Below are 26,631 nucleotides of genomic sequence, written 5' to 3'. Positions count from 1 at the left end.
TGAGATTTCTTAGTTCTCTTCTAAAGATTAAACTGCCTCAACATTTAAACTATGTAAAAAATTTTTTAAAAAAAATCCATGACCCAATACTTATTCCAGCTTGTTAAAAGTTTGTGTGTGTGTGTGTGTTTAAGAAAGATCAAGGAAGATCATCTTATAGTAGAAATTTAGCTATACTTCAATTGCACAGATTTTGATATATCATTATGTCTACCCAGGTCATGTGTGTTGGGAATGACTGGGAAGCTTGAATCATCTCAAAATATAGCTTGCTATTAGACTATTTCTGAATTCCCATTAAATTATATACTGCATGTATTCTGATATTCTTAAATAGCATTCCTGGTTTCATTTAGGTCCTAAAGATATAAAATGATTTTGACTTTTTACCAATATTAACTGATTTCATTAAAGCGAATCATTAATGATATCAGGGACATGGTTAAAAGAATCCCTAAATAGCAAGTTATTGTTTTACCGTCTCAAACTGAATCTGTACCTTTGCCCAGCCCTCTTACAAAGACATGCTACCAGTTAGGAGCCTGCATGGGAAAGAGTTAATTCACTCAACACGTTGTTATTTTAGAGCACCAGGGCTTGGGGACTGGGTGGCAGACTTCTATGATGCACCGCCAATGATCTCTGTTCCCGGTATTCACATGCTTGTGTGATGTCCTGTTCCTCTGAGTGTGGACTGGGCCTAGTGGCTTCCTTCTAAAGAATAGAATATGGCAAAAGTGATGGGATATCACTTCTTTGATTAGGTTATAAAAGATTATAATGTCCTTCTTGCTGGCACTTTTTCTTGCCCTCTCACTTACTTGCTCTGATCTTGATTGCCTACTTTGAGGGAGATGCTTTATGAAAAGGTCCATGTGCCAAGGAACCAAGGGAGGCTTCTGGCCAATTCCAACAAGGAAATGAATCCTGCCAACAGAGGTAGGAAGTGGATCTTTCCACAGCAAGCCTTTAGATGGATGGGCTGCATACCCAGTCAACTCATTGATTGTAGCCTTGTAAGAGACCTAAGCTGTTCCCACATTCCTGACCTACTGAGAGATAATAAAAACTTTGAGCTTCTAAGTTTTGAGGTAATTTACTGTGTAGCGGTAGATAGCTACAGGAACCAAAAGTTGAATAATGAATAGCATCAAGGTATCAACAATCTAGTAATGGCTGAGAGAGATGTAAATACAATAGTAGGTACTGTATTAATATTTGTGTTTTTAAAATATATTTTTAGTATTTTTAGAGAGAGAGGAAGGGAGAGGGAGAAACATAAAAACATGAATGATAGAATCATTGATTGGCTGCCTCCTGCATGGCCCCCACCAGGGATTGAGCCCAAAACCCAGACATGTGCCCTGACTGGGAATCGAACTGCGACCTCCTTGTTCATGGGTCAACATTCATCCATTAAGCCACCTGGCTGGGCTAATATTTGCTTAATGAATGACTGAACCAATCAAGAGGATTCTCTCACTGATCCGTTTTAACATAGTGAAGTAATCTAAAAAATGTCAAAGGAACCAAAGTTTACCCTCATATTTTAATCATTGTGATTTATGTTCTGACATATTTAACTTCTTAATTATACTCATACTAGAGGCCCGGTACACAAATTTGTGCATGCATGGGTGGGGTCCCTCAGCCTGGCCGGCGATCGGGGGCTGATCAGGGCCATGGAGGTTGGCCGGCTGTGGGAGGTTGGCTGTGGGAGCACACTGACTGCCAGGGGCAGCTTCTGCGTTGAGCACAGTGACCAGTAGATCAGTTGCTTAGGCTTTAATATATAGAGATTGAGCTTATATTAAATTAGTTTGCATTCCCCTCAATGCATAATTAGGAGGGGAAGAGCAGTCCAGAATCATCCTAGACAACAAGAAACAACCAGACTGATTAAAAAAATAGTAATTTTTCATAATCCAAAGTGGAAAATCCACATGCACATTTGATAAAATATTAACTGTTAAGAATTTTCAAAGCCTAAGAGTAAAGAGGAAAAAAAGATGACTAAAAATTTCAATCACATTTACTAGTATAAAAGTACAAAATACTTCAAGATTTTATAAATTTAGAGGTAATTTATAACCATTGCCTAAGATAATACCATGTGTTTTCCATTCATTTTACAACCTACATATACTTCATTTCCTTTTTTTTACACTATCAGTGATAAAAGAAATAAACTACTTAGATGAAGCAATATTTAAAGTTTCTCAAAGATAAGAATACAACTTGATTGAGCTGAGAAAATAATTTTATAAATGTTATTTTTACATTTGTATTTGTATAGTGTTTTACACATTTTCCACGGTGCTATTACATCTTCATCTATTATGATCTTCACAATGACATACACAATAAAAAGGCAGATCTAATCACACCCTCCCCCACCTCCAACATATGTACATATACTTTACAGATGGAAATAATTGAGTAACAAAGAGATTAACTGACTTGCTCAAGGTAAATAAGCTATAAATGGTTCAACCTGGACTATAATAGTTCTTTCAAATCAAAGTCCACTATTTTCTATCATGACATATTAGCTCGTTCCGTGATTAAAGAAAGGTACCACTCCATAAGTGTACAAAGACTTCACTGTAAAGGCATCTTCCTTCAGAATTGGGGTTTTCACATTCCAATCTGTTATAAAAGTGTTTGCAGATGTTACAAATGTGCTAATATTCTTACAGAAAACAAAAGGAAAAAAGCCCAAGAAGTCAATAAAAATCAACTAAAGAAAACTTAGTATCCAAAGCAGTAGTAATATGAGATTAATGGTTATCCTCTGTACAAAAGATCAATGTTTTAGGACCTTTGAACTATTAAACAGATAATCACTGCAGCCAGAGAATATATATGAAAGGCTATTCCAGGTAAAAATCACATATTACCACTAGATCTCATACTAGGTCCTTATCTGAATAACCCTGGAAATCTGGACTGAATAAGAATGAATTCTTTTTGACCTAGTAGAAATCTGGATTCATCTTTAAACCTATGTCAGGCTTATTGGGACTCTGAAACTACAAATATGGCTGCAAGCCCAGCAGGCAATAGCACACTTAGAATTAACAGAATCTGGCCTAGATAGAGAGGGCCATTCATTTCTAGGGCCAAGTCAAACTAACCTAAAAATAGGTAAGGCTTCAGTACAACATGGTTTGACTCTGTGGAACAGTATCTGTTACCTCAGATACACTTTTCTTTCTTCCATTTTCAGCCAATATTGAGGGACTGACATGTTACATCATACTTCATTATGGAGAGAAGTTAAAACAATTTAACTATGAAGGATCCCTCCAATAAAAAAGATGGGAAAAGACTAAAAAAGCAAAGAACTGATAAAGACAAATACAAAACAAATAGCAAGATGGCAGACATAAGCCCAATTACCTCAGTAATCACATTAAATGTAATTAGTCTGAACTCCTGATTAAAAGGAAACTGTCAGATTAGATAAAATGTGGTATACAAGAAATCCACTTTAGGTATACAAACAAAAAGTTTAAAATTAAAAGATGGTAAAGGTATACCAGGCTAACACTAATCAAGAGAGAGCTGGAAAAGTATATTTCACAGCAAAGACTATTATGAAAGATAAATATGGTCATTTCATAATGATAAAGGAACCAATTCAAGAGGATATAAGAGTCCTAAACTAACACCTTCAAAATGCATAAAGCAAAACTGAATGAACTGCATGGAAGAATAGAAAATCCATGATCATCAGATATTTCAACACTACTCTCCCCAAAATTGATAGAACAAGACAGAAAACTAATAATACAGCAGATTGAACAATACTACCAACCACTTTGAATTAACTGACATTTATAGAACATTCCATTCCACTCAATACACATTCTTTTCAAGTACATGTGGAACCATTACCCAAGACAGACTATATTCTGAGCCATAAAACCATTCTCAATAAATTGTAAAGATTTAAAATCAAAGTATATTCTCTGATCACAATGTAATTAAATTAAAATCAGAACATCTAAAAAAATTCCCCAAAATCTGGAAACCAAAAGACACACTTGTAAATCTTAGAAAAGAAGGTCTGAAATCAATGACCTTAAGAAATTAGAAATAAAAGAGCAAATTAAGCCTACGCAGTAAAACATTCTCTCCTTTTCTGTAAGGACATTGAAAAAACAGATAAAGATATAAACAAGTGGAAGAATATACCGTGTTCATGGAATGGTAGAATTAACATCATTAAAATGTCCATATTACTCAAAGCAATCTACCGATTCAATGCAATCTATTATTTACCAGCAGCATATTCACAGATCTAGAACAAATACTCCAAAAATTTATATGGAACCAAAAAACAAAACAAAACAATAAAACCCTGAATAGCTGCAGCAATCTTGAGAAAGTAGAATAAAGTTGGAGGGATCACAATGAAAGATATCAAGTTATACCACAAAGCCACTGTAATCAAAACAGCCTGGTATTGGCACAAGAATAGGCATATAGGTCAAATGGAACAGAACAGAAAACCCAGAAATCAACCCAAGCCTTTATGCTCAAATTATATTTGACAAAGGAAGCAAGAACATACAATGGAGTCAAGACAGTCTCTTCAATAAATGGTGTTGCTTAAATTAGACAGATATATGCAAAAAAATGAAACCAGACTACCAACATACACCATATACAAGAATTAAATTCAAAATGGATAAAAGAATTAAATGTGAGTCATGAAACCATAAAAATCCTAGAAGAAACCATAGGCAGCAAAATCTCAGACATCTCTCTTAGCAATATGTTTACAGATACTTCTCCCAGGGCAAAGGAAAGGAAGAAGAAAATAAACAAACAGGACTACATCAAAATAAAAAGCTTCTGCACAGCAAAAGAAACCATCAACAAAATGAAAAGGGAGCCCACTGTATGGGACAACATATTTGGCAATTATACATCTGATAAAGGGTTAATATCCAAAATATATAAGGAACTCATACAACTTAACAAAAGGAAGACAAACAATCCAATTAAAAAATGGGCAAAGGACCTAGACACTTCTCCAAAGAGGATGTACAGAAGGCCAAGAGACATATGAAAAATGCTTAAAGTCACTAATCATCCGAGATGCAAATTAAAATGACAATGAGGTATCACCTCACACCTGTCAGAATGGCTACCCATCAACAAATCAACAAATGACAAGTGTGCTGGAGAGGATGTGGTGAAAAGGGAACCCTACACTGTTGGTAGGAATGCAGACTGGTGCAGCCATTATGGAAAACAGTATGGAGTTCCCTCAAAAAATTAAATATGGAAATGCCATTTGACCCAGTGATCCCATTTCTAGGAATATATCCTAAAAGACCCGAAACACCAATCAGAAAGAATATATGCACCTCTATGTTCATAGCAGCACAATTTACAATAGCTAAGATCTGGAAACAGCCCAAGTGCCCATCAGCAGATGAGTGCATAAAAAAGCTGTGGTAGATTTACACCATAGAATACTATGCAGCAGTAAAAAAAGAAGACAGCATAAAGGGACCTGGAGAGTATTACACTAAATGAAATAAGCCAGTCAGAGAAAAACAAGTATCACATGATCTCACTCATATGTGGAATCTAATGAACAAAATAGATCCAGAGACATAGAAGCATAGAACAGACTGTGGAATCTCAGAGGGAAGGCAGAGGTGGGTGGGTGGGAAGAGATCAACCAAAGAACTTGTATGCATATATGCATAACCCATGGACACAGACAATGGGGTGGTGAAGGCCTGGGGCAGGAGACAGGGGACAGGGGCGGGCTAGAAGGGGTCAATGGGGGGAATAGGGGGATATATGTCATACTTTCAACAATAAAGATTTAATTTTTAAAAAAAGAAAAAATAGATAACCAGAACAATTCTATATCTATTAAAGATATCGGAATTATAGTAAAAAATCTTTCCATAATAAGAACTCTAGGACCAATGGCTTCACTGGTGAATTCTACAAATATTTAAGAAATAAATAATGCCAATTATAAAAAACATCTAGAAAATTGAGTAATAAAGAACACTTTTCAATTCATTGCACAAGGCCAAATCTTACATAAATGTGGATGCAAAAATTCTTAACACTTCTGTAAATCAAGTCCAACAATGAATAAAAAGTATAATATATCATGACTAAGTGGTATTTTTAGAGAAAAGCAAATATATAGTGTGCATATTCTTATTCTTAAACTGTACACTCCTGTTAACTCTTTTCTTCATTTGAAAAAAAAAAAAGAGACATCTTCCTCAGAGGACTGTAGTAATTACATGAAAGCAGGTATGAAAAATGTAATGACAGTAGGAGAAAGTGAGGGAGAGACAGTGGGATTTCTCCATTAGAGGAATTTTGAGTTACATAATCTCCAAATTTAAATGTTTTCTTTTGTAAAATGAAAGGGACACTAATACTCTCCCTTCAGGTTGGAGGAAGAATAAGATGACATAAATGTTAGGTACTTGGTATGCTTGTACATAGTAGCAGAGTCAACATGTTAGTTCTTCTTTCCCTTCAATGCCTATATACAGTATCCTATATAATAAAAGCGTAGTATGCAAATTGTACCCTCGACCAGGAGGTCATCCAGGAGTTCGACCAGGGGGCAGGGCTGGCTGGGGGAAGGGAGGGAGGCCCTGGCCGGCAGCCAGCAGCCGCTAGGGACCCTACCAATGCACGAATTTCATGCACTAGGCCTCTAGTTTCCAATATAACAGAAAAAGACATACTGTGAGATCGATCTTCTCATTTAGAAAAGGGTAATGCCCCAAATCCAACATGATGGATAACAGCAAGTAGCTCAAAACCAAAAGGTAAATGATAATCAATTCAAGAAGCATTTATGCTTTGTTTCACCAATAGTGATAAGACACAGAGAAACACTATACTTAATACTTTATAGTTTATTAACATATTCAGACTGAACATCTATATTAACTGTAGACATGATGAATATATTAAATAGTATTTAAAAAATCAAATTTCTTTTTTTTTTTTAAATATATTTTATTGATTTTTTACAGAGAGGAAGGGAGAGGGATAGAGAGTTAGAAACATCGATCAGAGAGAAACATCAATCAGCTGCCTCCTGCACATCTCCTACTGGGGATGTGCCCGCAACCAAGGTACATGCCCTTGACCGGAATCGAACCTGGGACCTTTCAGTCCGCAGGCCGACGCTCTATCCACTGAGCCAAACCGGTTTCGGCAAAAAATCAAATTTCTTAGTGTCATCTTAGTTTCATTCAACTCCAAACACAAAGTTTTGCTTTTCAGAGTTCTCAGCAATGAAATGTGGTATCCCATTTGGTGATAACATCCAAACTCCACCCACATTCCTGTGTGAAACCTCAAGATTCTTAAAAGAATAATGTTCCAAGAAAGAAAAGCAAGATGCATATGAGAAAAAAGCAATAACTAAAATAAACAAATAAATATATCCATTTCCTGCAAACCATATAAAGCGTTATAAATTTACAATTTACTCCATACTTATCTTCAAAAACAGCTTTACCCATAAAACCACAGCAAAAATTAGAAGTAAAAAAAAATTCTGGAGAATACTTGAAAGGTAGCTTCTATGTTACATTAACTAGAATCAAGCTTTCACATAGATATTTTATAAAATGTCTTTCTTTTAGTCATGAAGCATCTAACTTTAAAAAAGCTGAACACATCTTTATTTTCTACTGATATAGCTTGAGTACTTAGAATCTAAGATCAATTATTTATTTTTTAGAGCCAGTATCGCGTTTTTTAAGTTTCCTCCTTTTAACTGCCTACTCTTTAATTAGTGTAATATTAAGACAATTTAAAATTGTGTGCTACTTTATACGTTTCACACTTCTTTCACACAATTTTACGGAACTCCCATAAACACAATTTGGTGAGAAGATAGGTAGTATTATCTCAGCCTATAGAAAAGACTGTTAAGGTCAGAGATGAAGTGATTTGTCCATGATCACACGTAACTGGAAGACAGTGAAGCTAGAATTAATTAGAACCTTACTCATAACCCAGCTCACTTTCCACTTTATCACAACGCTTCAGGCAACTTGGAGAAAGGAGATACAAATCAAATCACTAGAGCCTCTATGTAAATGGTAGCTAAGTCAATTATCTAGTTGTGAAAGCAGTTAAAAATTATTGGTTATAAGGAAATACAAATTCAAATTTGCCAACTATTCCAATCTTTTCACTACTCCAACATTCTTTTTTAAGAAAGGAATGCTTAATAATTGCTATATTGCTTTACATGACAGAAAGCGCTGAACTGGGCAATTAAACCAAAAAACATGACTAAGCATATTTTTACTTTTACTCATTATGAAAGTATAACAAAAAAAGAATAGAGAAAAAACCTCAGAGCAATAGGACACAACCAATATCCTGCTCCAAAATCCATTCCACAACTCTAAGTGGCAGCAACTTGGAGAACTGACTTGGGCTCAAGGGTGAGACTATCTCTGCCAGAAATTGATTCAGAAATGAGGAATCATGCCAATGAGATATGAAAAGGTTTTCTGGTAGCTTCTGGTTCAGTTTGTCCTTTCTGTTAAGAGGAAGCCAGACTTTTTCTTCCTGGCACCCATCATACAACTACAAGGAAAATCCTGCCTTGGTATAAAGCCAGCATTATGGATAATAGAATGAAACAACGCAAAGAATCTGAATCCTTGCTGTCCTTATTAAAGTGCTGACCAACTAATCCGGAAGCCTTGTGCCCGACTTCCACTTATCTTAAGCTAATAAATGTCCTTATTGTGTAAGGCTGTTGGTCCTAACTGAAACAGGCATGGAGATAATACACCTAGCTGATGGACTACTAAAGGTGCCCTAGAACCAAAATAAGCTCTTGGATTTTTGAGAAGATTTTCAGAACACTATTATTCTTTCAGTGGGTAATTCTTACAGTAATATAAAATAGATGAAACAAATTCTACAACAAACTTTAAAAAAGAAATGGAACAAATTTTGCTAATTAATATTTTTCTGAATTGGATATTCCTGAAAGACTTGGAGGGAGGTAGAGTTCATGAGGGAGGAGAGGTGTCATTATTCTGCACTGCAAGACTTGTACACTGACCTGGCGGTGTGGCTCAGTTGGTAGAGCATCGTCCTGTGTACCTAAAGGTCACCAATTCGATTCCCAGTCAGTGCACATATCCAGGTTGTGGGTTTGATCCCCTGGGATACAGAAAGCTCTGAAATGGGCAATTAAACCAATAAAACATGACTAAGGCAGCTGATTGATGCTTCTTACATTGATGTTCTCTCTCTCTCCTCCCCCCTCTCCCTCTCCCACTCTCTCTAAAACCAATAAAAACATATCTTTTAAAAAAGACTTGTACACTGAATGTGACAAAAGAAAGCTGAAAGAAATTCAAGAAGATCTAACTAAACAAATGGAAAGGCATCCAGTGTCCATGGGTGGGAAGATTTAAAATTGTTAAAATAGCAATAGCCCCCAAAGTGATCTACTGACTCAATGTAATCCCTATCGAAATCTGAACAACTAGTTTTGCAGAAATGAAAAAGGTGACCCTAAAATCTATATGGAATTGCAAGGGATCCTAAACAACCCTAAAAATCTTGAAGAAAAAAAAAAGGTTGGAGGACTCATTCTCTTTCAAAATGTACTAAAAACTACAGTAATCATGCAGTACTAGCATAAAGACAGACATACACATAAATGGGAAAGAATTGAGAGTTCAGAAATAAACCCATTCATTTATGATGAACTGATTTTGACAAGGATGCCAAGACCATCAATAGGGAAAAAATAGTCTTTTCAACAAATGGTGCCAGGATAACTGGATATCCACATAAAAAAGAATTTGAACCCCTATCTCACACCATATAGGAAAGTTAACTCAAAATGGAGCAGACCTAAATATAACACCTGAAACCATAAAACTCCAAGAAGAAAACATGGGGTTAAATCTGCATGATCTTGGATTGGGAATGGTTTCTTATATATGACACCAAAAGTATGAGCTACAAAAGAAAAAAAAACAGATCAATTGGACTTTACTGAAATTAAATTTTGTGCATCAAAAGATACTATGAAGAAAGCAAAAAGAAAACCTACAGAATAGGAGAAAACATTTACAAATCATGTATGACAAGAATCTAGATCCAGTATATATAAGTAACTCTAATAATTCAACAAAAAGACAACCTATTAAAAATTGGACAAAAGACTTGAATTGATATCTCTCTAAAGATACACAAATGGACAATAAGCACATGAAAAGATGCTCTGCATCACTAGCCATTAGGTAAATTCAAATAAAAAACATGATGAAATGCCACTTTATACCCACTAGGATAGCTATAATTTTAAAAAATTAACGTCAAGGATGTAGAGAAAGTGAAACCATCATATATTGCTGCTGGGAATGTAAAATGTTATAGCTGCAATGGAAAACAGTACAGGGTGTGCAAAAGTAGGTTTACCGTTGTAATACAAATAAATAATACAATAATGAATAAATAATACAAAAAATAAACTGTGTTTCACATACAACTGCAAACCTACTTTTGCTCACCCCTGTATAGTAATTCCTCAATAAGTTAATCATATAATTTCTGTATTACACAATCACATAATTTCTATATTTCTATATCTATCTAGGTTTTGTTCCTAGATAGATACATTCAAACAGGTGTTTAAACAAAAAATTTTACACTAATGTTCACAGTAGCAGAATTCACTATAGCCAAAAAGCAGACCATCCGAAATCTTCATCAATGAATGAATAAAAGGATTAACAAAATGTGCTATACCTATACAAGTATTATTCAGCCATAAGAAGGAATGATGTAGTGCTACAGGCTACACCAGGGGTGGGCAAACTTTTTGACTCAAGGGCCACAATGGGTTCTTAAACTGGACCGGAGGGCCGGAACAAAAGCATGGATGGAGTGTTTGTGTGAACTAATATAAATTCAAAGTAAACATCATTACATAAAAGGGTACGGTCTTTCTTTTTTTTAGTTTTATTCATTTCAAACGGGCCGGATCCGGCCCGCGGGCCGTAGTTTGCCCACGGCTGGGCTACACCATGGATGAACCTTGAGAACAATATGCTAAGTAAAAGAAGCAATCCACTAAACAGCACATATTGCTTGATTCCATTATATGAAATATCCAGAATTGGCGAATCTACAGAGACAGAAAGAAGATTAATGGTTGCTGGGGGCTGGGGGAAAAGGAGGAATGGGGAATGTTTGTTTAATGGGTACAAGATTTCTTTTTGGGGTGATGAAATGTTCTGAAACTAGATATTGGTGACAGTTATACATTATTACTGTATTAAATGTTCTACTGTAATTTAATTTTGCATAACAATATTTTATTACTAACACTTGATATTATATGAAACTATAAGGTGTTGAGAACAAGTAATATACCTAACAGAAAGTTTTGCTATGGGGAATTATAATCAATGAATTAAAAAAAAAAAAAAGGTCAGAGCTGGAAAAGTCCCTAGAGAATTGCTTGATCAAACTCTGTTCAGTACATACTTTAATGCCACAATGACAGAATGTACACTCTATTTTCATTTCAATAGTTAAAAACATCATTATGTATCAGTATTTCCCTTCCTTTTTCATTCGCTGTTCCTACTTCTATTCTCTGAGAATGCAAAAGATATGTTTAATTCTTCTTCCACATGCCATTCCTTCCTGTTTTTCACAGAATTACAGATTTGAGACAGGAAGATCTGAAAGATCATTCAGTTACCCAATTTTAAAAGCATTACCATATATCCCACTAAAGCGTCCTTTTTTTCCAGGCTAAAAATCTTAAATGTTTCAATTATTTTGCAAGAATCTCTTTCAAGACATGGGCTTCATACTGATTACTCTCCTCTGAATACATTGTTTATCAATGCCTCCTTAAAATGTGACAAACAGAACTGAGAATACTAAGCTAAATGCAGTGTACAAAGCATTTTGACAACATGCTTCAAAACAATGTTTTTAGTGGGTGTTAGCCTTTGGGGCAGTTATAACAAATCACTGACTCACCAACTTCAGACAAATAAGAAGATACATCCAGGCTTCATCTGCTTAAAAAACAAACACCTACTGCTGTTAGGTCTCCAAGTCTCCAACTCTGCACCTGTGCAGATTTTTTTAAAATTCAATTACAGAGTTTTGTTTGTCCCTATCCAATACATACACATCAAATATAAAAGTACTGTAACAAATATTTTCTTAAATATAGTCTTGCATTCTAATTATTAAAATTAGGGGATCCTGATTCTGTCACACAACAAACATACTAGCACACACCTCACAATTTTAAGAGTAACTGATAAACATCTTAAATACGACATGGGGGATGAGAGCAACTTGCGGCATACCACTAAGAATAAACTGTAGTTTGTTTTTAACATCAGACCATTAATGAATTACAGATCCATCTACCTATGTAATTATTTGGACGACATTTCTCTTGTCTACAAAGGTATCTTAAAAGGCTGTCAAAGGTATTACTGTATAATCGCAGGGGTCCCTTTCCTTATTTTTAAAACAGGACTAAATGAGGCAATCTATGTAAAGCATTTAATCAGTGTCTAGCACAAAATTAAAAATCAAATAAATGTAGCTATAATTCTAGATAGACTATGGCTAGAATATCTGCTGAGGAGCCGACCAGTTCACCTGCCCTGTAAGAAAAAAAGTGAGGCTAGTATGGCATGACTTGTTCTCTGTAAACCCATGCTGGTTCCCTAGTGATCACTCTTACTTTTTAAGTACCAACAATACATGTGTTCAATAATCTGAGAATTTGTTCTGAGAGAGACTAAGATTGCCAGTTTATTATAATTATCTGCAACCTTTACTTGCTTTCCAATATTGTACATATTTCAGCAGCTAAAACACTCTTTTACACATAGCAGGTGTTCAAAAACAAGGTTTGTTGAATTCTTTTTAAAAATCGAGATGATTTTCTAAGTTTTGATAAACATATCGTAATTATATAAGATGTTAACATCCGGGGAAGCTGGGTGAAAGGTATATGGGGATTCTCTGTACTATCTTTGCAATTCTCCAATAAATATATAACTATTTCAAAATTAAATATTTAAAAAATCCAAATTGTCTTTTCCCACCTCTGATAAATTATTTCTTAAAACTCCTCAAATATTACCAATCACTAGGTGAATATTCTTTAGCAGCCTTTATAGCCCTTTAATTAATCTGGAATAGGAGACACAAATTCCAGCAAATAGGAGGTCTTAAATACCATTACTTAACCTGGGCCACAAAGAGAGTTAGTATTCAATAGACAATAGTCATCCAAAATTTTATTTCTGGAAACAAGGGACTTAAAAAATATATCCCAAAACAAATATCTTTGCCATAAAGCATTAAAAACTCTATAGAATCCAATTAAAACTTCTGACTCTTATTGCTTGAACTACTTATTTAGTAATGACATTTAAGTCAAGCTCCAAGTTCTTAGATGAGACAAATTACTACTATACTATTAGTATGAAAATCTTTATAAAATATATTTTTAAAATGTTTATGTCATGGCTGATTGGTTTTGAATTAAGTAAATAAGAATTTAAGAAAATGATGAATTTTATTTGCAATTATTCAAGCTCGAACTTTTACTGTTAAGCAACAAAGTAATTAAAATTCTGCTAAAACTGTAACCATCAAGAAATCATAAAATACCTAAGAATAAAGTATCTTTCCCCCTAAATGTTCTCCTAAATACCTCAAAATAGCTTTTGTACTTTAAGAGTTTCTTTCAGGTACCAACTATCTAATTTTCAAAATCTTGGCTTTCCATTTTGGATCAGTACTAGAAAATAAACAGAAGTGCTATTGTCAAAGAATTGATCCAATAATAAAAAGAGCTAAGGACACTTGTCTTACAGAAAATTAGTGCCAAATACTACCAGACCCTGCTTTTCTTCCTCCTGGGCCAGTAGCCAGATACTAATCATTTTTAGACCCTTTCTAATTCTTACTATACAATTTAGTACACAATACCACATCTGAACTAGACAGTATTTTAATAAATGTTCTCCATAATTCACCTAGTGTTTCTCCTCTCTCTCTCTCTCTCTCTCTCTCTCTCTCTCTCTCTCTCTCTCTCTCACACACACACACACACACACACACACACACACACACACGATCTACAATACCTCTGGAACTACACAGAAGGAACTGATAACAGTGATTGCCTCTGGGGCAACTGATTGGGTTTTTATAATAACTACTATTCAAAGGATTAAATTATCTATTAAAAGGAAAAACTACAACAATAAACCATTAATTCTAGTTAAAATATTTCCCCTTAAAAAATAATGTATGAAGCATTCATTATCTTTTTAAAAAAATCCTCACCCAAGGATATTTTTTCCATTGATTTTCTCAGAGAAAGAGAGAGAGAGAAACATCAACGTGAAGAGAGACACATTGATTGGTTGCCTCTCACACACACCCTGATGGGGGCAGGGATCAAATCTGGAACCAAGGTACCTGCCCTTGAGTGGACATCTAACCCAGGACCCTTCATTCCTCGGGCGGATGCTCTAACCACTGAGCAACCAGCCAGGTAAGGCATTCATTATCTTTTAAAAATATTTTTTAAATATTTTACTCAGTGCTTGCTTTGGCAGCACATATACTAAAATTGGAACGATACAGAGAAGATCAGCATGGTCCCTGTGTAAGGATGACACGCAAATTCGTGAAGCGTTCCATATTTTTTCGTAGCAATATCTTTACAGACACATACATATCCTAGGGCAAGAGAGACTAAGAAGAAAATAAACAAATGGGATCACATCAAAATAAAAAGCTTCTGCACAGCAAAATAAACCACCAACAAAACAACAAGAAAGCCCACTGCACGGGAGAACATATTTGCCAATGTTATCTCCAATAAGGGTTTAATCTCCAGCATTTACAGGGAACTCATACAACTCAACAAAAGGAAGATAAACAACCCAATCAAAAAAATGGGCAAAGGACTTAAATAGACACTTTTCGAAAGAGGACATTCAGAAAGCCAAGAGACACATGAAAACATGCTCAAGTCACTAATCATCCGAGAGATGCAAATCAAAACAACAATGAGGTACCACCTCACACCTGTCAGAATGGCTATCATCAACAAATCAACAAATGACAAGTGTGGAGAGGATGCGGAGAAAAAGGAACCCTCCTTCACTGCTGGTGGGAATGCAGACTGGTGCAACCACTGTGGAAAACAGTATGGTGTTTCCTCAAAAATTTAAAAATGGAACTACCATTTGATCCAGTAATACCACTTCTAGGAATATATCCCAAGAAAAGAGAAACACCAATCAGAAAGGATATATGCACCCATATGTTCATAGCAGCACAGTTTACAATAGCCAAGATTTGGAAACAGCCTAAATGCCCATCAACAGATGAGTGGATTAGAAAACTGGTACATCTACACAATGGAATACCATGCTGCTGTAAAAAAGGAACTCCTACCATTTGCAGCAGCATGGATGGAACTGGAGAGCATTATGCTAAGTGAAATAAGCCAGGAAGTGAAAGAGAAACACCACATGATCTCACTCATTTATGGATAATAAAGAACATTATAACCGGATGAACAAAAAGATAGATACAGAGGCAGAGAAGCATGGAACAGACTGTCAAATTACAGCACGAAGGCTGGGGAGTGTTGGGGGAGGGAGGAGGTAACAGATCAACCGAAGGACGGACTTGTAAGCATGCATGCATATAAGCATAACCAATGGACACAAGACATTGGGGCGGGGGGTGAGGGCATGTGCCGGGGGGGTAGGGGAGGCCGGGGGAAGGTCAATGGGGGCGGGGGGTGGGGGGGAAGAGACATATGTACTACTATCTGTAATACTTTAAACAATAAAATAAAATAAAAAGATTTTACTCAGACATCTCTCATAGCAATATGTTTACGAACACATCTCCTAGGGCACAAGAAACTAAGGAGAAAATCAACAAATGGGACTACATCAAAATAAAAAGCTTTTGTACTGCAAAAGAAACCATCGACAAAATGAAAAGAGCCCACTGTATGGGAGAATATATTTTGCAATGATACATCTGATAAAGGAAGACAAACAATTCAATTAAAAAATGGGCAAAGGACCGAAACAGACACTTCTCCAAAGGGGACATACAGAAGGCCAAGAGACATATGAAAAAAATGCTCATGGTCCTGATCACCAGAGAGATGTACATTAAAAAAACAGTAAGGTATCACCTCACACCTGTCATAATGACTATCATCAACAAATCAACAAATGACAAGAGTGCTGGAGAGGATGTGGAAAAAAGGGAACCCTACACTGCTGGTGGGAATGCAGACTGGTGCAGTCACTGTGGAAAACAGTATGGAGTTTCCTCAAAAATTAAATATGGAAATGCCATTTGACCCAGTGATCCCATTTCTAGGAATATATCCTAAGAAACCCAAAACAGCAATCAAAAGAATGTGTGCACCCCTATATTCATAGCAGCATAATTTACAATAGCTAAGATCTGGAAACAGCCCAAGTGCCCATCAGTTGATGAGTGAATACAAAAGCTGTAGTACATTTACACCATGGAATACTATGCAGCAGTAAAAAAGAAGGATCTCTTACCCTCTGAGACAGCATGGAGGGACCTGGAGAGTATTATGCTAAGTGAAATAAGCCAGTAAGAGAAAGACAAGTATCATATGATCTCACTCATATGTGGAATCTAATGAATAAAATAAACTGATTAACAAAACAGATCCAGAGACATAGAATCATGGAACAGACTGTTGACTCTCAGAGGGAAGGCTGGGGTGGGTGGAAAGAGATCAACCAAAGAACTTGTATGCATATATGCATAACCCATGGACACAGACAACAGGGTGGTGAAGGCTAGGGATGGGGGTTGGGGGCGGGCTAGAAAGGGTCAATGGGAGAAAAAGGGGACATATGTAATACTTTCAACAATATATATTTAGAAAGCTAAAAAAAAATATTTTATATGTAATTGTTTTAAAAATAATTTACAATGCTCAACTTCACTTATAATCAAAGAAATACAAATTAAAGTAAGATCATTTTGTTTATAAAATTAGGAAAGATTTTTAAAACTAATATTAAATATTGGCATAACCTTTCTAGAAAGCAATGTCAATATGTATAATTTTTTAAAGTTCTTACCTTTTGACTGAACATTTTTATTCCTGTCCTAAGAAAATAATCAAGTACGGAGACATTTATGCACAAAGATTTTCATCAACATTATCATCAGAGGAGTAAAATGTTCAATAATTAGAAATGGTTAAATCATACATCTACTCAATAGAATATTATGCTGATATTAAAATTAGGTTTTGAAACAATTTTAACAAAGTAAAAATAATCTTCATAATTTATTGATTGCTGGGGGTGGGGGGATAAACAGTATACAAATGAATAAATATATTCATGGGAGGAGGAAGAATATATACCATAATGTTAGCAATACTTATATTTGGGTTAAGGCATTAGATTTTTGTCTTTCATGTTTCTCCAAGTTTTTAAAATGAGTTCTTAGAACTTATAAAATCAGGGGGAAAACATTATATACACTAGTGGCCCGGTGCACAAAAATTTGTGCACACATATTCTTAAGTTTATAATATTGCAAAACTGATGTATTTAAACAGCTGAAATAAATGAAGTGTAAACTTTTATGGAAGCCAATGACAAAAGAGCCCATATACTATGTATCATTAAGATGATTCCTACCATGCAATAGCACTCCCAGCTAGCTTATTTTTATTTTATTTTTTAAAATGTTTTTATTGATTTTTTTAAAGAGAGAGGAAAGGGAGAGGGAGAGAAAGAAACATCGATGAGAGAGAAACATTCATCAGCTGTCTCGTGCACAGCCTCACTGGGGATTGAGCCCACAGCCCAGGCATGTGCCTCTTGGTGCATGGGTTGATGCTCAGCCACTGAGCAACACTGGCCAGGCAGCTTGCTAGCTCATTTTTAAATCAATACAATAAAAAAATAAAATTTCAAATATAATGAAAAACATAAACTGATGAACAAAAATAGAACCAGAGACACAGAAGCATGGAACAAACTGTCCAACCTATGAGGGAAGGCGGGGGGTAAGGGGTTAAGAGATCAACCAAAGGACTTGTATGCATGCATATGAGCATAACCAATGGACACAGACAGCAGGGGGGTGAGGGCATGTGCTGGGGGGTGGGAGAGGTCAATGGGGCAAAAAGGAGACTCATGTAATACTTTAAACAATAAAGAATTTAAAATAAAAATAAATAAATAAATAAAAATTAAAAAAGGAAAATTTCAGAAGATCATATGATAAAATATGAACAAAATTTAAACCCCATCAAACAGGATTAATACTGTTATGAGTTAAATAATTATACTTATTAGGATAAATAATATCCCTGGAAAAAGGAACTGATTAAACTAACATATAACATCCAAATTAATAAATATAACCAAACTTTTCTTTTAAATGGACTGAGTTTGCTAGTGGGAAAAGCAATACTTATTAATGAATGGGTAAATAAAATTTCTCACACATTAACTAATCTGTATAGTTTCTAATGTAGATGGAGTTTTCCCCTAAAGATTATTTCCACCACTAGGTGCCCACTAGGAAATCACACATCTCACCAAGTCACTATTATGCTTAGCATCCTTCAGTGGGTTACCACTGCCTGAAATGCAGTGTTTACAACCCTTACAAGAGCCTTCATGCCTTGCTTTTACTCCCTCCTCCTTCATTCTCACTTGCTTCCTATGCTCTAGCCCAGTGGTTTGCAAAGTGTGATCCTTGAACCAGCAACATCTCCATCAACTGTGAACATTTTAGAACTACAAATTCATGAGCCCCACTCCTACCAGGACATTCATATGCACGTTATAGTTTGAAATCCACCCTTCTAGCCCTCCTGAATTGCCTGCAGATCCCCAAATCTGCACTGCTCTCTCTGCAAATGCAGTTCTCTACCTATAGTGTACTGTTACCCATTTCCTATGGGTATCCCATCCACCTTATTTCCTATTCATCTTTCAAGGCTGAAGCTTAAGAATCACTTCAAAGGGGAACTGAAAACTTTTCCAGAAGGAGAAAAATATTTATCAGGATTTTTCCTGTTATTGTAGGGGCTCTCATTTGCATCTTCACCAACTAAAGCCACTTTTAAAATGACTTAAGGCCATCAAAGAAAGCCTTTGTTTGACATAACCCCAAACATAGGTTATTAACACATGAAAGAAATAAAAAACAGATTCATAGTTCTTCTACCCATTGATTTCAAACTATAAAATAGTAGAAAAATATAATGTATGATAAAACCAAACTGTCAGAAAGAATTGACTTTTATTATGGAAAAAATATAAGAAAATAGCCAATAAGGTCTGAAATTCACATTTTGAAATTAATTTGATTTTTCTCTTTTATGCATATCTTTCTCCCATCTTCTGGAGGAGGGAGAGCAATTAATAAAGAATATGGGTGGGTGTTTTTAAAGGCAGAGAAGAGAAATGTATAGGGATTGTTCTCCAATATTTTTAATAAGTTTGAGATAATCTCAAAGTACATGATTAGTTAATAATTTATCTTTACCCTGGACAGTGTGGCTCAGTTGGTTGGAGTGTTATCCCATACACCAAAAGGTAGCAGGCTTGATTCCTAGTCAGGGCACATATCCAGGCTGTGGGTTCGATTGCTTGGTCGGGGCACATATGGGAGGCAACTGATTGATATTTCTCTCTCACATAAAAGTTTCTCTCTCCCTCCCTCTTCCTCTCTATTAAAATCATCATCATCTTCAATCAGTTAATGGCCTTCTAGCATGTGCTAAGAACGATTAAGGATTATGTGCACCTGTAGGTTAATTCCTAGTTATTTAGCCAAGCAAGAAATGAAACCTTATGCCCATCAAAAGACAAGTGCAAAGTTATTCATAGAAGCTTTGTTTCTAAGAGCTAAAACTGGAAATGGCCCAAATATCTATCAAGAGTAGAAGAGAAAAATATATATACTCATAAAATTAAATACTACACAATGAAAAATAATAAACTACTGCTAACTCTAAAAACATGGATGAATCTCACAGAGGAAACCAGATATAAAAGAATGATTTGATTCCCTTTACATGAAGCTCAGGAATAAGCAAAACTAATCTATTGTAATGGAGGTCAAATAGTGGTTACCTTGGGAAGTACTGACTAGGAGAAAGCATGAGAAAGACTTCTAAGATCCTAGAAGTATTCTATATCTTGATCTGGTTGGTGATTCCACATTTAGTTTATACATGTAGAAATTCATGGAATTGTTTATAATTTCTGTAGTTGGCTGTATATAATTTTTTGAAGTCCTATAAAAGTAAAAAAAAAAAAAAAAGAAGAAGAAGAAAAAAAAGTTCCTTCTCCTTCATACCAGCCAGAAGTGAGGGAGAGAGAGAGAGAGAGGGAAAGGGAGAGAGGGAGGGAAGGAAGAGAGGGAGGGAGGGGAGGTTAGATCAAATGATCTTTACATTTCTGCTTTAAAGTTCAATTGTCGTATTCATTCAACAAAAATTTGGCTACCTACTCTGAAACAGGTGCTGTGCTGGGTACTAGGTATAAAGCATTGAATAAAATGCATAAAAATCCCTGCCATGATGGCTCTTACACCATAGTAGGGGTAAAAAGACAATACAAATATAGAGTATGTTGGGTAGCAAAAAGGCACAATAAAAGAAACAAAGCAGGGAAGAGGAATACAAAGAGTATGTGTGAAAGGGATATTGTAATTTTAAACAAGGTAGCCAGTAAAGGCCTCATAGAAGGGGTGATCTTTTAATTAAGATGTGAAGGAAGTAGGGAAGGAGACACATGGATATCTGGAAGAACAAGTTTTAGGCCTTCTGAAACAGCAAGGAGGCCACTGTCACTGAAGGGAAGTGAGCAAGGGTAAAATTAAAAAAAAAAAAAAAAGCAAGAGGTTCTTTTCCCCCTTTCTTACCACTCCAACTCTTTATTTAAAGACTAACTTAAGCTAAACATTTTTACACAGAAACTTCTATAACCACTAGCCACTCTATATTTATCTGATCTCTGCTCCTATAGCTGTATCACTCATGGCATTTTTATATACTACCTAGCAATTAAAAAATACTGCCTCCCACTCCCAAATAAACCATGCCTTTTCAGAACAGTGACTAAATGTTATGCTTTTTTGTATCCCTAGTACTTGGTCCAGTACTTAAATAGTTACTGGTAAGGCCAATGCTAATAATAACTTCATCAGGCATAAGATTAGTAAACCGTGGACAGATTTTTTTAAAATAAAAAGAGGAAGGAAAGAGACCAAAACTAGGGAACTATGTGAGTAAAGGTACTGAGGCGTTTCCATGTGTCATGATCCAAAGTCAGGATTATCTCTGAGCCATGTCCTTAACACTCTGAGATCCTCAACATCACTTTTCTAAAGGCCACTCTAGGCTTTTTTTCCCCCTTGGGGTGGGGGTGCCGGGGGAGGACCTGGCATCTGATATTCCTTTCAAATAATGGTTTTATAATACCATGTTTACAACTAACTTAAAGAAACTCTTAACCAACTAGCTGTGTGATCCTGAGCAAGTCATTCAACTTCTCTTGCTTATGTCAAGTTCCCTCATATGCTAAATGAAGGACTTGGATTAAATGGTCTCTAAAGTCCACCCAACCTCAATTTCTCCTTAGATTTTTTGAAAAATCTGAATGGATTAACCTTATAACCTACTTTTTCAATTTATACAATGAGTCAAGTATCTATTAATAATTCAAAATATATTGAATAAACAGTCATATTCAGAAAGTAATGTAGTATTTTGAAAAAACATAGAATCTGAAATAAGACAGACCTGGATCTAGTCATAACCTGCTTTTTAGTAGATAATGACCCTGAGTAAGTTATTAAATCTATAGTACTTGTTTTGAAGATTAATGGCAATGTATGTAAAGCAATTATTAAACGAATATAAAAACCCACACACATTGGCAACAATCATTTCCCATATAAGAAAACAGCCACGGTAAAATATCTGCCAAATCACTGATATCCAAGATCTGAAATACCCAAACTAGTTCATAATTCTCTTAGCAATTTTAGATATAAGCATACCTCAAAATTCGGACTTTTCTGCAAGTTTAACAGAGTAACCCTTAACTCCTATAGTTGCAGTAGTCTCACATCTTAATAAGAATCGAATGTCAATTTGAGGCCAGTGAGGCAAGAAAGTAAGATAATTTAGAAAGCCCAAAGTTTTAGAAAAATAGGACAACACTGAGATTTCAGCTTAATTCATCTTAGATATTATGAAGACACTAGAAGCCCGGTGCACAAATTCGTAAGCCAGTGGGGTCCCTTGGCCTGGCTTGCAGGACCAAGCTGAAACCAACTCTCTGACATCCCCCGAGGGGTCCCAGATTGCAAGAGGGCTCAGGCCAGGCCAAGGGACCCCACCGGTGCATGATTGGGTCTGGGGAGGCACGAGGGAGGTTGGCCAGCTGAGGAGGGACCTCGGAAGGGCTCCAGGGCGTGTTCGGCCCCTCTTGCTCAGTCCCAATCAGCCAGACCCCAGCAGCAAGCTAACCTACCAGTCGGAGCATCTGTCCCCTGGTGGTCAGTGCACGTCATAGTGACTGGTGGATTGGTCGACTGTCTGCCCCCTGGTAGTTAGTGCATGTCATAGCGGCCGTTGAGCGGCCTTAGCATATCACACTGTGATTGGTTGAACAGCCGACCAGTCAACAGGACACTTAGCATATTAGGCTTTTATTATATAGTATTAATCTTGGCATTGAGAGTTCAAACATGTAATGAGAACCAACAGTGTAAAATAAGCAATAGAGATCGAAAAAGTACTAATACAAATATAAACTTGCCTTTGAATCCAGGAGGAGACAGACATAAATAATTATAGCAAACTAAGTAACATCAGAGAATGAACAAGACATAAAGAGTGAATAACCGAGTGGGATGGGAAGAAGGAGAGCAAAGGACACTGAAGACTTAAAAAGCTGATAGAGCTTGGTTGTAAAAATCAGTAGTCTTTGTCAACAAGTTAGGAAAAGGAAACGCATGCTAAGCCATGGGGAGAATATATGAAAAGGCTCTAAATCAGGAAGCAGTATGGCTCTTTCAGCGAACTGATTTTATTAATACAGTTAGAGCTTTAAGTTTATGGTGGGGGGATGGCAAGAGATGAGTCAGATGATGAAGGGCCTTGTAACAATACATAGTTTGGACTAAACACTGTAGGTAAGGAAGGAGTATAGGTTTTAATAAAGAAGCACTGGACAGATTTGCATTTTAGAAAAATCACCTTGGCATTAGTGTAAAGTATGGATTAAAGGGGGTCAACCACTAGAGACCTCATTCTACAATCAGAGTTAAATAAGGACATTAGATTATCACATAGATATTCTACTATAGAATCAGGGACCAGAAATAAAACCAACAACGCTTTAACAGACAAAGCTAAGTTATCAAAAGGAAATCGTTTACCCTCGTAAATGTATATTCTGGAATTAAGTATTTCTCATAAATCTTAAAAAAGAAGAGGCTTCTAAAATTAGGTATGACTTGTAAAAATTATATGAAACTAGTTGTATCCTGAGTACTATCTACTCTTATGGCATCTATCTCTTTTTGTGCATATAATACTGCAGATCTGCAACATAAAAACCAATGCAATAAAACCCTTGGAATTTATATAGATTATTTATAGAGATTCTCTTGCTTTAATTTTATATATACAGAAACGGAGGCGCTGAGAGACTAAGGAATTACCTATGGTCATATGGTTAGTTGCACACTAAAGATGGGAATTCATGTCTTATTATTTCCTTTCTAGAAAGTGACTTAGTATATCATATTTATGATTCTAGAATGCTGAATGATAATCCAAAAGACACTCTGCTATTGTAATTTTCAGCAGTGTAATAATGAACTATAGAACTATCTTTACGTTTCATATGCCTTAGAAGAAAAACGTATCTATTAGATTTGCATGTGTTTCACAAAACAAGAACACTTCCTCCTCTGCCATTAAAACACACCCTATTCTTCTGCAGAGAGTCTAAAAACTTCCTTTGTCAAACTTAGGACACAATTAAATTTGAAAAAAGAAAGGCCTAAGATTAACTTATCTTTATATAATTAAATTTCCAACATGTTTTAACATTTTACTTGTTTCAGTCTTTTTCTTATTTTGTCATGCTCCCCACCCCTATAATTTTTAGATCCTTAAAATATATATTTTTCCTTCACTAATACACACAAGTAGACGTGGCAACACTGACAAAAGTCTGATAAATACTGTACTTTTCACAAATTTGCCCAGTGATCAAAATTTTTAATTTTTACACTTCTCTAATTTACACTTAATTAATGTCTGCTCATTGAAATAGATTCAAATAATATAAAAACAAAGTTAATAAGCTGTCTTATGTCTTTGCAATTTCTCTTGAAAAATCCTCCAAACACTGATAAGTTTGATGTGTGTTCTTACAGACTTTTTTATGCTTACATAACAACAGGTGCTAATCCTCAAAGAGTCAATATATATTTAATACCCAAACTCTACTGATCATAATGTAATCTTGTCTTTAATAATTCAGAAGGTTGATCATTATCTTGCTTGGTTTCTGGTTATCACAACAGACATCAATTATATTATCATTCAGGGGTTATTTAAAAAGTGAGCTAAATCCCAAGTATGCTTTTATTTCTTCCTTATCAGCATCTCAATTATTTTATGTATTTAGTTGTTGTCCTTCTCTCGCTCCATGTACTAGTAGGTTACATGAGAGCTGGAATCACTGGACCTCCAGTGCTTGACACCTAGCAGCTAATCAAATACTTGTTGATTGATTATTATGTTTACTTAGAAATTAGAAAAGCTGCTTAAAAATAAGTTATTGAAATCCGCTTAATTTGTCATTTGTCTTTCAAAAGTGAGGAGAAAAAAGTTTGCTTACATTTTGGGGGGTTCTTGTTTGTTTGGGGGGAGTTTGGCTGTAGTTCCAAATATCTGCTGAACTGATCAGTTTTGATAGCTATAAAAGTCAATCAGGTATTCTGGTTTTAATTATAACATTAACAACAAAGAACAACGTAAACTCTCCAAAGACTTAAATATTTGCTATGCAGGATTCCATTTTTTTTTAAAAAAATGATTGCAATATTCAAGGCTTAAGTACATTTTCCCTAATCTATCTGATTCTAAAACCAAAAGAAAAAGACAAAATTCTTTGCTTTGGCATACTTAAATTTGTCTGTTTACCTAAAATCACAGAATTACTATGAGCTCCACTGCCTGCCACATCAGACTTCATTTACAGGCCTCGATGACAAAGTAGCTATCTAACCAGAATAATTGTCAGGCAAACTCACCGACTTTCTGACCCATAGATTTTTTTTTTTTTTGAACCACATTTCACATATATACAGGTCGTTTTATTCGAATTGCATCTAAGCCTGGGCTAGTTACCGAGAACTCTACCTAAGTTTCATGACGGACTGTACCTTTCCAATAAAACTGTTCAGCAAGATTCTCTAACAGAGCTCTGTTAATCACGCGTACCGGTCTCCAATGACACTGCTGCAGAGTTTTAGCTCTGGAACTTCAAATTCCAGTATGTTACGTGGAGGCTAAACTTGAAGTTTCCCTTATCCACACATGCTTTAGTCTAGAGAAGCCAGAACACACCTTCCCAGCACCACTTGACTTTCCCTAATTCAGACAAGACTTGAGTCCAGACCTAACACAGTCTGGGCAAAGCAGATCACCTAGGAAAGGAAAGCCAAAACCAAAATTACACATGCTTCCCCATCCTCAGCGGCTTCTACGCTCAACCCGAGGACACTCGCCTCCTAAAAAAAAACCAAACAAACTTATAGTCTACACCCCCGCCGCAGGGGCTGCTGCCACTCCTGGTCCCAGAGCAGCAAGGCCAGCACGCCCTACAGAGACCCTGGGGCAGAGGAGAGAAAACTGCAGAGCGAACCCACTCTTTCTCCAACTAGTCAACAGAACGGATCGACCTTCCAACCGAGCATGAGTACATCCTCATCTCGAAAGAAAGACCTGTCCCAGGCGGCTGGCCGACCAGACGGTCCCCTGGGCCGGCTCAGGATGCCCCTTGAAGCCCCCTCTCGCTGCGAGTCGCCCCGGCGCCTGCGGGGCCGCGCCCACCATTCAAGATCACCCGGGAACCCGCGAACTCTCCCCGTCCCCCCCATAACGACTGGAGACCATGCCAAGTTACCGCCCCCCTCTGGGCAAAGCAAAAACCCCAATAAAGACGCCGGTCGCCGCGGTACACCCTTCCGCCCCCAGCAGCACACCCAGGCGCCCGGCCGGCCCCAGCGGGGCGCAGAGACCTCGCCCTCTAAGCCCGGAGACCCCGATTCACAGACCCCTTTCCCCGGAACCCTAATAAACTGCTCCTTCATCCCAGAAATGCGAAACAGACACCCACTCCCGCTCAAAGGACCTCCCCGAGACCTGCCCCTTCAGAGACCGAGCACAAAGAACCCGAGTAACTTTGATTTAAAATGATAATCTTTCTTGGC

At 36.3% G+C, this 26,631-nt stretch overlaps 1 protein-coding gene and 1 non-coding gene across 4 annotated transcripts in view; one reads left to right on the top strand and one right to left on the bottom strand.

Annotated features, from left to right (window-relative positions):
* The window catches only part of GLCE (glucuronic acid epimerase), a 97,882-nt gene that overhangs the window by 70,459 nt on the left and 792 nt on the right, over positions 1 to 26,631 (bottom strand). The window lies entirely within an intron of this gene.
* On the top strand, positions 14,657 to 14,763 carry LOC111823638. The gene has a single exon (XR_002826707.1). It is a non-coding gene; the product is annotated as a U6 spliceosomal RNA (small nuclear RNA).

This window comes from Myotis lucifugus, unplaced genomic scaffold, assembly GCF_000147115.1.
Source record: "Myotis lucifugus unplaced genomic scaffold, Myoluc2.0 scaffold_589, whole genome shotgun sequence".
NCBI lineage: Eukaryota > Metazoa > Chordata > Mammalia > Chiroptera > Vespertilionidae > Myotis > Myotis lucifugus.
This window is presented reverse-complemented; position numbering and strand designations above follow the sequence as displayed.